The 15,390-nt window shown below is 38.2% G+C and overlaps 1 protein-coding gene across 1 annotated transcript in view; it reads left to right on the top strand.

Moving 5' to 3' along the window:
• Positions 1-15,390, top strand: part of cdh22 (cadherin 22) — a 163,092-nt gene that overhangs the window by 1,940 nt on the left and 145,762 nt on the right. The gene's annotated exons all lie outside the window — the stretch shown is intronic.

Raw genomic sequence — 15,390 nt, 5'->3', positions numbered from 1 at the left:
ATGGTAGTTCCATAGTAGGTACATTTTATATGTAATAACATGTGCATTTAAGAAAAAAAGCTTAGTTACAAACATAGTTAAGTTACAAATGTATTTACAATGTTGTAGTTACATATACCGTTAATCATTATCGTTAATTAAAATATTCTTATGAGTAACTACACATGTAGTTACAGAGTACCTACTATGTAAATACACTATAACTGGGAGACTTATTGTAAAGTGTTACCCATAGAACTATGACATATGTATAGGCAAAGCATTTAAGTACATAACACTTCTTCCATTTCAGATGACTGGATGTACAGTATATTCTACAACTTTGCAAACAATCAAAGTTTATCACTAAAGAACTGCCAGGACAAGTCAACCACATCAAATTAGATACAAAAAGCATACCAACTGGTACATATTCAGATTAGTTATATTATTCTTGTTTACAAACAGATGAACACTACCGATTTGAATAAAATAAACCAATAAAATAATTCCAGGCACCATTCATTATCCTTTCATGAATTTGCGCCATGCACAGGAAATAAATATCAGTACAACGTGTTATTTCTTCAGTACAGCAACAGTTTCCTGAATAACGCAATGGGTGGCAGCTCTATCAGGAGCACAATAAGACATAAACAAACTACAATATATATAATGATACGAGCAATATTTTTCAAGGCCCTGCTTTACGACAAACCAACTAAACCCCAAAAAAAAAAAAACTGGATGGAGCTGACATGACTGTGATATAGGCTACAGATAATACATTGCTGTTGACAGTGGAGATATACTTGACACTTATTAGTCTCACAGTTGGTACAGTATTTGGAGTTCTGAACACAAACCTATAATTTTCTCATTTCGGGGATCCTTTCAAAAGCAATTGACTGTCATTGCCTTGGGTCATAAAACAAAAAGCTGAAACCTACTGTTTGACGGCGTGGATTTTGTCTGTCTTCATGAAAGAAGCACAAAGGGGAGCTGGTGGAGTTAGAAGGTCAGCTGTGCCTTTTTCAATTGTAAAACATACCTCTGCGGAGATAACTCACATAATCTGTTTGAAAATTAAGTCCTCCACTGTCATTCGAATAGTGTTGACTTTAGTTAATATCAGTGTGACCAATAATAGGCTAATACCAATAATAATAAGAAGATGAAGAAGAAAAAAACATATATTTGATTTCATGTTGTAGCTTTTGAGACCAAATCAGACCTGATCATAATTAGCTTAGGGGTTCATTTCAGTTCATTACAAATTATTTTCATTATAGATCAATCAAAGCAGCAGGGATGATAGCACCTAACAAGTATAATAAACAACGTTTGTTTGTATTCTTATATGTTACATTGGATTTCTGTGGGGCAGTATGATTGTATTTCATGTTGTACCATTTCTTGGGTCATGTATTTGTCTGTTTGGGATTTATTATAATTGATTTGCAGATATCTCAAAATAATTTAAAGATATCTTCACATCATTTCGGGATATCTTTAAATCATTTAGAGATACCTGCAAACCATTTAGAGATATCTAAATAAGGTGTATTTTTAAAGATATCTCTAAATGATTTGCACATACCTCTAAATGATTTAAAGAGATCTCAAAATGATTTGAAGATGTCTTTCAATGATTTAGAGATATCTGCAAATCATTTCAAGATAACTTCAAATGACTTCCTGTATTTTGGCTGAGATGATCACTTCCGGTTTCCTCATTCAGTTACATAGAAATTACAGGAAGTGATAATCTTGGGCTACATACAGGAAGTGATTTGAAGATATCACAAAATGAATTAGAGATATCTCTAAATGAACAGGAAGTCATTTGCAGGCATCTCTAAATGTACTTTTAAAATGAGATATCTTTAAATGATTTTCAGATATCTGTAATTGAGTTGCAGATATCTTTAAATGATTTAGATATCTTGAATTATTTGAAGATATCTTGAAATATTTTAAAGATATCTTCAAATATTGAGATATCTCTAATTTAAAGATATTTATTTATTTGTTTATTTATTTATTTATTTATTATTTCTTGTCAGATGCCCTTATCCAGGGCGACTTACAACATAAGTGCAAAACAAAGTGCAAAAATACAGTACACTTTGTACTTTGTACACAAAATAGTTATATTGCAACACATATTTCTTACTTAATGGATTTAAAAACAATTCATTCAGTCAGTTTTGCTCTTTTCTAAGAACTAACACAGCACTGGTGGACCATATTTGCATCTGGAGTACAATTCAAACAATCATTTGTTACTGTAGGGACATCACAGCTTGAGGAACATATATAGTACTGTGCAGAAGTTTTAGGCAGGTGTGAGAAAATTCTGTAAAGTAAGAATGCTTTCAAAAATAGACATGTTAATATATTTATCAATTAACTAAATGCAAAGTGAGTGAACAGAAGAAAAATCTAAACCAAATCCATATTTGGTGTGACCACCCTTTGCCTTCAAAACAGCATCAATTCTTCTAGGTACACTTGCACACAGTTTTTGAAGGAACCCAGCAGGTAGGTTTGCCCAAACATCTTGGAGAACTAACCACAGTTCTGTGGATTTAGGCAGCCTCAGTTGCTTCTCTCTCTTCATGTAATCCCAGACAGACTCGATGATGTTGAGATCAGGGCTCTGTGGGGGACATACCATCACTTCCAGGACTCCTTGTTCTTCTTTACAGTGAAGATAGTTCTTAATGAAGTTCACTGTATGTTTGGGGTCGTTGTCATGCTGCAGAATAAATTTGGGGTCAATCAGATGCCTCCCTGATGGTACTGCATGATGGATAAGTATCTGCCTGTACTTCTCAGCATTGAGGAGACCATTCATTCTGAGCAAATCCCCAACTCCATTTGCAGAAATGCAGCCCCAAACTTGCAAGGAACCTCCGCCATGCTTCACTGTTGCCTGCAGACACTCATTTGTGTACCGCTCTCCAGCCCTTCGGCGAACAAACTGCCTTCTGCTACAGCCAAATATTTCAAATTTTGACTCATCAGTCTAGAGCATCTGCTGTCATTTTTCTGCACCCCAGGTCCTGTGTTTTCGTGCATAGTTGTGTTGCTTGGCCATGCTTGGTATGGCTTTTTGGCCGCAGGTCTTCCATGAATGTCACTTCTGACGAGACTTCTCCGGACAGTATATGGGTGTACCAGGGTCCCACTGTTTTCTGCCAATTCTGAGCTGATGGCACTGCTGGACATCTTCTGATTGCGAACGGAAGTATGCATGTTGTTTTCTTTCATCTGCTGCAGTAAGTTTCCTTCACCGACCAGTGCGTCTATGGTCCTCAACTTTGCCCGTTTCTTTGTGCTTCTTCAAAAGAGCTTGGACAGCATATCTGGAAACCCCTGTCTGCCTTGAAATGTCGGCCTGGGAGAGACCTTGCTGATGCAGTATAACTACCTTGTGTCTTGTTGCTGTGCTCAGTCTTGCCATGGTGTATGACTTTTGACAGTAATCTGTCTTCAGCAAACTCACCTTGTTAGCTGAGTTTGGCTGTTCCTCACACAGGTTTATTCCTCCTACACAGCTGTTTCTGTTTCAGTTGTGTTTCAGCCTACATATTGAATTGATGAACATTAGCACCTGTTTGGTATAATTGTCTAATCATACACCGGACTATATGCCTACAAAATCCCTGACTTTGTGCAAGTGTACCTAGAAGAATTAATTCTGTTTTGAAAAAAAAAAAAGGTTGTAAGCTGAATTTCATCTGCTAATCGTGTGAATTATTTATAATGTTTTTTGTTTGTTTCTTTAAGGATGTTTAGGGTGACTAATCCATAACCTCTATGATATTTTTTTTTAAGTTTTAAATGTATCCTAACTCTAAGAAATGACAGAGATTGGTTCTGAAATGTGATGTACAGCAAGTAAGTGTCTCAACTGCAAGTGACAAGTAACAAGTGACTTGTTAGTTGGGCTCTTCAATTAGGGCAGTTCTCTCAGCAAAGGTTTAACTGTTCATGCATTGTCTCTCAGTTTAGAGACTGTCTCAAATTGACAGATTTGAAGCTATGTGTGCACCCTAGTGGGGTTGACCGTGCACTGGCTTCTGAGCCCAGAGCCAGCTCCAGGCCCTGGAGTAAATAAAACACTGAAGCTTTAAACCAGATTTCTATATGCTTATTTTTTATCATCTTAGAACATGTATAGCAAAGCATTTTAAAAACATTTGATAAATAATGATGCCATCCTAGTTTGCACTTTTCTGTTGTGGCTCCGGAGCTGGAACTGCTTAAAAGACACACCTTAGTTGGATATAACATTTCCAAAGAAATGCATTCTTGTGCAGTCAGTCATTTCTACTTTGTGTCATTAAAGATTGTGTAGTCAAGCAGCAGTAGTGTTTGTATATCATCTGCTACGGTTCCATGTGCTCAGCATTAACTGTGATTATACCCAAATGTTTTCCAGACATGGTCTACTAAAAATAATGTGCTTGGTAGATTAGAGCACAGAGATGAAGAACACTTGTATAATACACTACTTGTACTGAACAGTAAAGGAAAAAAAAGCTTCCTGTTAACCTCTCCATAGAAGGCAATCAATCACTTGTATTTTGTTTTAAATGCTACTAATTGTAGTAATATGCAAAGATCCTGACTAATTACTCTGTGAGTTTCACAGGCAACAATTTAATTTCTGCCAGCTCTTCCACTGAGTGATCATGGAGTGTATTTTATTTTTATTTTTTCTATTTTATTTTTTTAAAGACAACAATTTACATTACATCTCTAATTGCAGAGCACTTGACGCATAATTGCCTGTAAATACAGAGCAGCATTAGTATAGAGGTATAGATGAGTGGGGGAAAGGCAGACAGTGCCATAGCGAGTGAAGAGCTGACAAGCCTTGATTTTACAGACTACAGAAGGAAAGGAAAGGAACATTCCAGCTGTGAAATACAAACTCCAGGTTGAACGGAATATAGTATTCTAGTACTACTATAGTGGTACTTTACAGGAACAAAATCATCTGTTTCCAGCCCCAACTTTTTGTGGGTGAATATTTCACTAGAGTAGAGACTAGAATTGACAATGATCCAAAACAGTGATTTGTCTTTCTTAAAATGATTTGACAGACATTTTCTTTCTGTCACAGTTTTTAAAATGAAAATAAAACAAAAAATAAAATAAAAGTATGTTGTGTTATTTATTTTTATTCTTTTTTAAATTTATTTTGATTGTGTACTTGTTCCAAATTGTTACAATTCCTAAATTGATGATCAGAAATAATGTAATTTAAGAAAAAGAACATTGAAATGCAATCAGATGACTAGGACCTCCTACCCCCAAGCTGTATGAGCAGCTGAAAGAGGCTATAACTCTAGTAATACAAAATAAATACAAATCTGTAGTGATTAGCATTATGTATGAAACCTCGTCATTTGATGTAAATTAAAAATGTAAATTAAATACTGCTCTGTAGATGACATTGTTCTAAAAATGGCTTTTACTCGAAATTGACAGATAAATGAATTAAAATATTCAGGCAGAAAGGGTTCCATAGACAGCTGAGAAACATTTGTGTTTTATGATAGTCCAGGGGAAGATCTAGAGATCTGCGAGAGTATAACTTGGTTACATTTGGCAGGGTAGGGGGTTAAGTTTTGGATAATGTGACACTGGGGGCACAAATATGTACATATTTATTATTATTATTATTATTATTATTATTATTATTATTATTATTATTATTATTATTATTTCTTGGCAGATGCCCTTATCCAGGGCGATTTACAACATAAGTGCAAACAAAGTGCAAAAATACAGAGAAGTACAAGGCATCAATCATTACAAATTCAATTTGGCTAAAACAGCAATTCAAAATACATTTTACAAATTCCAATTTACAATTTACACAAGTACAGTAAGTGACTTCCTACATCCTGGACGGTGAAAGCTAAGTGCTGTCAAGATGTAGGGTCACAGACAAGGGCTACGGGAAAGGGAGCAAGGAGGAAAGCAATCAAGAACACGAGAAGCATAATAAAAACTGTGAAGTGCTATCTAGCAGGGATAGAGGACTAATATTACAAGTACTGTCGGAAAAGATGCGTCTTGAGTAAGCGCCAGAATGAGGTCAAGGACTCTGCTGTTTTGACTTCAGTGGGCAGGTCGTTCCACCATTTAGGTGCCAGGGATGAGAAGGAGCGGGCTCTGGAGGAAGGAGAGTGGAGAGGAGGTAGAGTTAGCCTTCTGGCACTGGAGGAACGCAGTGGTCTGGAGGGGATGTATGGAGAGACGAGTGACTGAAGGTAGCTTGGTACAGTGTGGTCAAGACAGCGGTAGGTGAGGGTCAAAGTCTTAAACTGAATGCGTGCCGCTATCGGGAGCCAGTGGAGAGAGCAGAGCAGTGGAGTAGCATGTGCGAATCGTGGCAGAGAGAATACCAGACGAGCCGCAGAGTTCTGGATGAGCTGGAGCGGCAGGTAGTAGATGCAGGCAGGCCGGCCAGGAGGGAGTTGCAGTAGTCCAGGCGGGAGAGGACCAGTGACTGGACGAGTAGCTGAGTCGAGTAGTCGGTGAGGAAGGGATGTTGCTCAGGAAGAATCTGCAGGTGCGTGTCAGTGTGGTGATGTGCTGGGTTAGGAGAGCGCAGGATTGAGGGTGACTCCTAGATTTTTATCGGAAGAAGAAGGAGAGAGTGTGGTGGATTCCAAAGGGATCGAGATGGGGAGGTCAGCAGAAGGTGAGGAAGAGTGGGGGAAAAAGAGGAGATCCGATTTGGAGAGGTTGAGCTTGAGGTGGTGCGAGTGCATCCAGGCGGAAATAGCAGACAAGCAGGAAGAGATGCGTGAGGGGATGAGAGGGTCAGAAGAGGGAAAAGACAGGAAGATCTGGGCATCATCAGCGTAGAAGTGGTAAGAGAAACCATGGGAAGCGATGAGGGGGCCCAGGGAGCGAGTGTAGAGAGAGAACAGGAGCGGGCCCAGGACGGAGCTTTGGGGAGTGAGGAGAGGTTGGGGGGTGGATGAAGAGCCTCGCCATGTCACTTGGTAGGACCGCTCACTGAGGTAGGAGGAGAACCAGGTGAGAGCAGGCACTATTTAGAGCTGGCACTGGCAATATACAACATGAGGTACTTGTGTAATCAGAATTATGGTTTAAAAATAGATTATTCAGTTATTTTGGAAAGGTGACTAAATCTGTGAGGAACCCAGTGCCTCTTTCATTAGAATACAGTCAAAGTCGTGTTCTTCAGATATTTGTTTGAACGGAAAATTAAGGTTGATGAGTATATTTGAACTTTGGGACACAAAATCCCTTTTCTCTCGATTTGTGACCTATCGTAATTGCAGGTCAGTGGCAGTGTCTCTTAGCACTCCAGTTAGCAGTGCAATTGAATAAAAGGCCGCGAAACAGAACAAAGATTAAACAGACTGCTCTTCAAACTCATTCCCTGAGGAATCCCTATACAGTTTATTGTGCTGCCCATCTCACTCTACAGTGATTGTTGACAAACAAACAGACAAACAGTCAAACAATCAAAACACTAATCCAGACATTGAGATGATATGATGCAGGCACTTTCAGGCTTGAAAAGGATTGGGTTGGAAGGAACTGAAGGATGATACAGAAAACTGCTCCAGGCAAAATCAGAACCCCCTTTTTTAACAAATAATGAAAATAAATAAAATTGGCTTTGTGGCCCAAAAATTAAAAGAATAAACAGACAATACTGAAACACTGTCCCCTCAACAACTGCAACAGGACTAGGTTCTGAGAGCAGAAATGCTTCATAATTCATAACCTATGCACGTTTCCCATCAGGCCATTGTTGGTGCAGAGAGACAAAACCTCCTTCAGTACTTTCACTTAAATTAACCAAGATGGTACTTAATGAGGGGTGGTCCAATCCTGACCACTACTGCCTCTTTTGATGGACTGAATACTTGCACCTTAAAACAAATAAGAAGACAACCTTGATTGCTCTCCAACACCTGGTTCTGGAGCACCACACTCTTCCAAGTTTTGTAGGTCCCTTCAGTCAAGTGCTAAACATCTCTTATCTTGGCTAAGTAAGGGTTGGATATTATTCATACTTAAAAAAAAAAAAAAAGCTCTTCAGTATAACAATTAGATATTTATGGAATAAGGTAATACTACAGAGCTGAAATACCTATACTATAAGTGGAAATGTTGCAGTGACAATCAAGGACTTGTACTGTCTGAAGTTGGTACTACAATTGAGTTCCTGGCTCTTAGACAGGCTTGTGATAAACAATGTTCGAAAAACCAATGCACTCTGACAAGCTACCTCGTCAAACTAGATTTCACTGTCAGGGATGTTCGTAGTTTAATGCTTTTGGTACACGGCAAAGTAAATTTAAGTTAATGTAAATTGAAAATGGATTATCAGCATTACACATTTGCATTAAATTAATATGAAGGCAGGGTTACCCTCTTAAAGGCTTCCCGTGGAATTATTATTTATTCATGGGCAATTTAAAATGAAAGCAAGCTGGATATCTGCAGAATATAAAACTTGTTCTTTTAACACAAGTCTCTTTTTTTTTTTTTTTTAACTCCCATTTCTGAGTTCTAACGGAATAGTATGCATGTTTCATTTCTTTAAAATATACAGTACCTTTGCAAATTAGAGAGCTGTGATCTTAATTATAAACACGCAGCAAGACAACCTTAATTAATAAGATCGAAAAGAATAGCTGGTTTGAATGTCATGCCTAGGTGCCCCTAGTCTCCTGACCTTTACCTGACTGAAATGTTGGGGCAGGAGTTTGACAGGAGGTGGGGAACACAAATCTGTGCAACCTGTGGGAACATGCTCTGGAAGATGATAAGGATCAAACTGAGGCAACTGTACAAAAATATACTGCTAAACTCCTGTACGATGGCAGGGAGCCCAGAGTAAGTGCAGGCGTGATTTCTCACAAGGGAGGATTTTTTTGATCAGATATGTTCCCAGTCAAATGTCTGCAACACAGGTTCTTTTTAGATGGAGAATACATTTTCATACACAACAATGATTCTAGTTTCTTTCAGTGTGTGTCTATATATGGAAAGATACATGTGCATATGTAAATTGGTATCTGCATATCATTTTCTTGAGTTTCAGCCTTTGAAGGGCATTTTTTATGTTTGACGATGAAGATGTTTTCTTTGCAAGAACGCAATACATATTTGAACATGAACTGGAATGGCTTTTTTTCAGGATCGTGGTCCTAGGCTTAAGCTTTAAAGCTCTCATCCAAGCCATCTGTTAACCAGTATAACGAGATAATGTCACCACATGTCCCTCTTTAGGCCTGATTAGTCTTTTCCTCACATAAAACATCACGGTTTACAGCATTTGAAGAGCACTGATAAGAAGAGGTTGTAGACTCGAGGTGGCCTGGAGAAATCTGATGTGCACAATGCCCCCATAACTTGGCTCCATCCCTGGGATGTCGCTGGAACTGGTGGGTGACAATCCTGCAGTTCTCCGAATTTTGTCACAGTCTGTCTTTGTCACGCTTTGATGTGCAGACTCAAGATGTGCGCCTTGTATTGCATCTGAACGTCTGTCCTCCCGTTCCTCACAGGATAGGATTTCAGCGTCCGGAGTCGGTAGGACCTGCTGCGGAATAATAAGTGAGAAAAGGAGATCCGCGTTGGCCGGAGATTCATTATTGAAGTGTGTAGAGAGGTTAGTGGGGAGCTGACGTATAAATCGGAAAGGCATAAGAGAGAGATGATTTTATTAATAAAATTAAGGAGAGTTATTGCACACCATGAAGCCAGGGCACAAACTAAGACTATTAATAGCCTCAAGTATAGTTGCCAGCCTCATCCATTGCCATATTAATCATAGGCTTTAATTAGGCCAATATAGAGTAATATAGAGCCTTTTATTAGGGACTGCAATTTAGTATGATTTTTTTTTTTGCTGAGATGCCAAGAATGCACTGCCCATTAATTGCCTAATGAAATATGAATGTCATTTTTTTTTTGTAAATGGCCGTCTCTTGGAATACACCAGCTTTTGCTTGCTTGATCTTTGTTGAACACATTTCACTAATGTATTCTTCTGCCCCTCATACACCCACTCAACCGCCTTGCTACATTTGATCTGCTGTTCCACTGAGAAAGATTGGTCAACAGCACAGAAAACCTTTTACTTTGACCATTTCAAGGCAGGCACAATATTTAAGAAGACAGCATGTCCCATTGTCTTCCTCATAGGCTGAAATGTCTTCTGGTTAACATTCAAGCTGAATATTAAATATATCATTGCATTTATTGTTTGGTGACGTGAAATAAATTAACCTCTCTACCTCTAACATCTTGCACGTCTTCAGGTTTTGCTCATTTTAAAATGTGCTGGACTGCAGCCATCACTGTCCTGGGACTAACAAAACATAAATGTTGAATCCAATTACCCAGATAACCAGACATTGTGGGGCTCCATGTTATTTGAGTACTGTTGGTCTATGTTGGTTCATAACTGGTGAACCAAACTTAGTATTTGTTTTGAAAATGAAACTGAATGTGTTACATTTGTGTAACACAGCAATATTCCAGAATTGGTGGGTCAGTTAAGTTTCTCCTTACTGTTGACCCATAGATTTTGCACGGTTATATCAATGCTATAAGGTCATTCTAGAGATCTAAACAAATCACAATATTATGTGGACAGTTTGAAACATTTCTTACTCCAACAAAGTTGTCTTGACATTAAATTGTGTGCAGTCATCTTCCCCGGTTCTACTTAGTTAAGGATAGTAGTTCATGTTCAAAATTGTTACAGGGCTAGAGAAAAGAAACTAGTCAACCTAGTCCTCCCTCATGAAGAGGTGGGTATACTTTGACACATATTCCCTCGGGAACTGCTTCGAAGTTGACAGATAATGCAGGGTTGCAGATAACCTTGTTGCTCTGAAATGAAGAAACAGTTCTCCAACTGTTCGAGGTGGTTTTGTTGTCTGGACAAAAAGGGGCACTTATGCAGGGGCCTATTGGCAGCTTTTTTATAAGGCTTTTCTCATTGTTTCCGTGTCATAGGTCATGACCCATTATCCCTGAGGAACTGTTTCTTCATTTCAGATAATCACGGTTGTTTTTTAGCAGAACTCATCGATTAGGAGAAAACAATATGAATGTGGTGTTTCTTTTAATCAGAACACTGAATATGATATGATCATAAGCATTCAGCTTGTTCCTCTACTGAGTCGGTTCTAGCGTGTCAACGCCTATACATATATCCAAAAAATTATCACAGAATACACTTCAGCAGCAAATACATTTCCCTTATTAAAATGCCTTTATTTGAGTCCGACAGACACATGACATTTTCCTTTCATAGTTCACAGCTTGAAAATAAGGAATAGGGCAGGAGACTGAATCGCACACGTCAAAGATTACAACTGGAAATAAAACAGTTTGTAGAATGTTAGTGTTTGACCTTAACCCCCACCAGTAAATTAGATCATTCACCTCAACGCTGTTTTGAATCATATTTCTTACAAGCATCCATACTGCAGAGTCTGTTCAAGTAAATTAAGACCCACTCTTGTGTTCTTTGTCTGAAATCTCACTGTGTTACACTTTGCACAGCATTTTATATGAAACATGACATCATAATCCAGGACTGTACTTTTTTTTCTGCCTAGTAACAGCACAAGATTAGTGTAATGGGAAAGTACTGACACTTCTTCATACAAGATATTCATGGCTGCAGTAAAGCAACTCCCTCTTGCAGAACTTGTGTGTGTGTGTATCACAAACTGGAGGTAATAAAATGGAAATCACAGGAAAGTACAGAGACAATACACAAACATTAACACTTGGGTTCTTCAGATACATAACAAAAAACTTGTTGAATTAATGTGACTTATGAAATACTGTGCAACAGCAAATTGTACATTATAAATCAAGGTCTCTTTTACAAATCAAACGCATCAGATGTCTTTTATGAATGCGAGGGACATTTATACACACAACTTTACGTCTACTCGGCATTGATTCGGTTCACCTTCATTTCAAAGGCTCCTGTATGGGAAGGTTCATAATGCTTAAAATCCCAACCTGTGATGTCATTCTCTTCTGAAAGGAACAATAAATATGTAGCTGTAAAGGAAAAGCCGGATAATAACCAGCTTGCTGCTTCTCAGGTGAGGGAGAAATCCATGGACCAGCTCGATGAGGTCACTCAGCCTCCATTGTTCTACACTGGAAATGTCCCACTGCTCCTGCAAATAGACAGGTATTTTCTGTACTTTATAACAGTGCAAGGAGTTCAAAGTCATCCGTGAGAAACACAAAATGGAATGCCTAATATTTCATTAAAATGTGAACATGATATTATCCAAATTATACAGACTATTTCAATTTTCAAAAGATGTAAGAAACTGCAGTGCATTTGCTGTGATCTTCTGACCTGGTGTTCCTTCGTAACTAATTCAGACTGTCCTCCTCCCGGCTCCGCTAATAATAGCCTCCACTCAGAAAACACTTTGAGCCCTATAGTCCTGACATTATTGCTTCCAGTCTGGACTTTGTCATCACTGACTTTGACCAGGGATCACCAAGGAATCAGGGAACCATTGGCAGAGTGCTTCTGGGGTTGGAGGAGCCTGAGTAGGCCATAGTTTCTTCTGATTGTCACCCAAACGCAACTTCTGAAGTTTAATGGGTGTCTGTGAGCCTGCAGTGCTATCAGAGAGAGCTGTGGCCTTGACCCAAAGCTGCTGTAGCAATGTACTGTATATTTACATTAGGGTAGCCAGGAAGTCATAGTCATGGACAATAGCAGGCCATCTGGAGGCTCATGACAGCATTAGAAACTGTTGTTTGCATGTATAATACAATAATCTTCTTTCTCTTCTCTTTTACATGGTATACTGAATACATTGTCATTAAATGCCACCATTGTTTCGTATACATTTACATATATTAATAAATTAAGAAACCTGTTGACTACTCATTTGCTCATTATCCAACATTTGTCAATCCGGTGCAGAAAATGACTAACGAGTTTGGAGAGTATGTATTTTAGGCTTTAACCACAAGCTGTTAACCAGTGTTGGAGACCCAACACCCTTTATATTATGCATTCTATAGTATGTTGTTTACTTCAGTAACATTGGAGGGGAAGTGCATAAAAGCCCAGTGCCTTGTAGGGTTCTGGGATGGGGAACAGATTTGTGTGACAGGTTCCTGCATTGTGGCCACATAGTGGTTGATTTGCAGATTAATTGAAGTGTGTTCCAGTTCCTCAGCAATGGAGTAATTATTGCCCCCAATGGGAGAGTCTTTTATTAGCGTCGTGGGAGGCAGGTAGTCCGAGGTAGAGAGAGAGTAGGCCTACGAGGCAATCCCCATTCCATGTTTTTTTTGTGTGTGGGGAAAAAATAAAAATGTTGTGCTGGTTTTGCATTCTCTGGTCTTGGAGTCTTTGTCTCCATTAATCACATCAACTGTTATTTAAAGCAGTTGCTAATTGAAAGATCTCTATTTAAAACAACAAACAAAACATTAACAGATTTCAGCCCTTGAGGGAGAAGGTTATGAATCACTTGCATGTGATTCAGTTCACACATCTTTCTCTGATAAATACCAACAGGTTCTTATATGTTTGCATTTATTCTATACTTCTGTTCATTCGATTAATTCGATTGTTTGTCAGGTATCAAAGTAGAATGACATGTTGAAATGTTTTAGACTTCCCATTTTAAAACTATATGCTCACATTAAGATGATAAACATGGCATTATGCCCTCCTATAATTGGTTTTGTTTATGGCTTGTGCAGTACTCCTGTGTCTGCTGTTTTTTGCTCCAGCAGAACTGTTACTTAATGAATCCTCCCCTAAACTACTATCATTAAAAAGGTCCAATTAAGCAAATATCCTTTTTTTGCAATGATGTAATTAGGAGCTCAGCTAGAACAAAAACCTGCAGATAATGGGGGCAGGTATGAAGACCACTGGCTTGTGGCTTATAAATAAAATATGGAGATTGAAATGGCAAACTAAATACATTATCAGTTTTGGTATAGACACCTGCTGGATACATATAGATACTCTCCAATGCTTAATTAATTAGCTGCTGTATGGATGTCCTTCATATGCCCTGCCCTGAATCCAGATGAACTGGGTCATCTATGCCGTGTGAGAAGTGTTCCCTGGGCAAGTCAGATCGGCTGTAGCTTTACTGACACACGTGGTCCAAGAGGATCTTGTATAAGCAGCACTTGCAAACACTATAAGACAAAAGCTTGGCTGTTCTGTCATCTTAGGGGATGTAATATTCTACAATCAGCTCAATGTATGTGGTGGTCAGGTGATTATATATGATTATTGTAGGTCTGTCCTCAAAAGTTAGAAGGTTTATTGGCTAAAAACACTTTCAGCACAGTTCTACACCTAGTTCTGTAAGAAGAAGCATTCACAATGTTTGAATAATAAATCACATAATTTATGTAACATAAATTAAATATATAATATATATTTACATTTTTACTAGAATATAGCAGCCCTTCACCTGATATTATCCAGAGAGATGTATTTAATTACATAATTTGTTTTCTCTCCAGCCACATAAATAATACAATATTTAAGTGTCAAAGCTACCTGCTATTTGGGATCTATAAGACCAATACTCTCATAGATTTGACCACTGTACAGAATAGATGCATATCAAATACAGCATTTAAAGTGTAAATGTCGAGAGAAACATGGAGTCAAAGGGGTTAGATTTTTCAAATACATGGGTAAATACAGCACCAGGCTTTTGGTATTATAATATTCTGATGATCCCTCATGTACAAATGGTATATTTCTAATACTACTAAGAAGAAAAATTGTAATTACTAATGTAAATACTCAATACTTAACAGCTACTGTGTCTAAACACACTTTCAGGCAATCTTGAGCATGTTTAAATGTAGTTAAAGCTAGTAATTGTGGTTTAATTTGTGTGTATGTGTGTGTGTTAGTGAGTCTGTAATTTGTCCAGCTTGAGCATTGAGCATTGTCCCACTTTAGATTAGGGGTATTTGAAAGCATTGTATAATTATATAGGTTTATTGTTTATATGTATATTGCATTGAATTGTGGATGTGGTAAGTAACATAATTGACCATGGATACAATAGTCATTTTTTTCAGGATTTGCGTTGTCCCAAAGTGCGTGGCAAATATGGGACCGTTTTGGCAACCGTATTCGGGACACATGCTGCACACTTAAGTGGAGGCTTTTACTGACTGAGCCACTTTGAAGGCCCATTTGTGTGGTTTTAAGGAGATGCGATACTATGACACCTAGTCAGCACAGAACACCACATTCTTCGTCTCTACAAAAAAGTAATATTCATATACACTCACCTAAAGGATTATTAGGAACACCTGTTCAATTTCTCATTAATGCAATTATCT

Source organism: Amia ocellicauda, chromosome 4 (genome assembly GCF_036373705.1).
Source record: "Amia ocellicauda isolate fAmiCal2 chromosome 4, fAmiCal2.hap1, whole genome shotgun sequence".
Taxonomy (NCBI): domain Eukaryota; kingdom Metazoa; phylum Chordata; class Actinopteri; order Amiiformes; family Amiidae; genus Amia; species Amia ocellicauda.
Note: the sequence above shows the minus strand (reverse complement) of the source record. Positions and strands in the feature narration are given on the sequence as shown.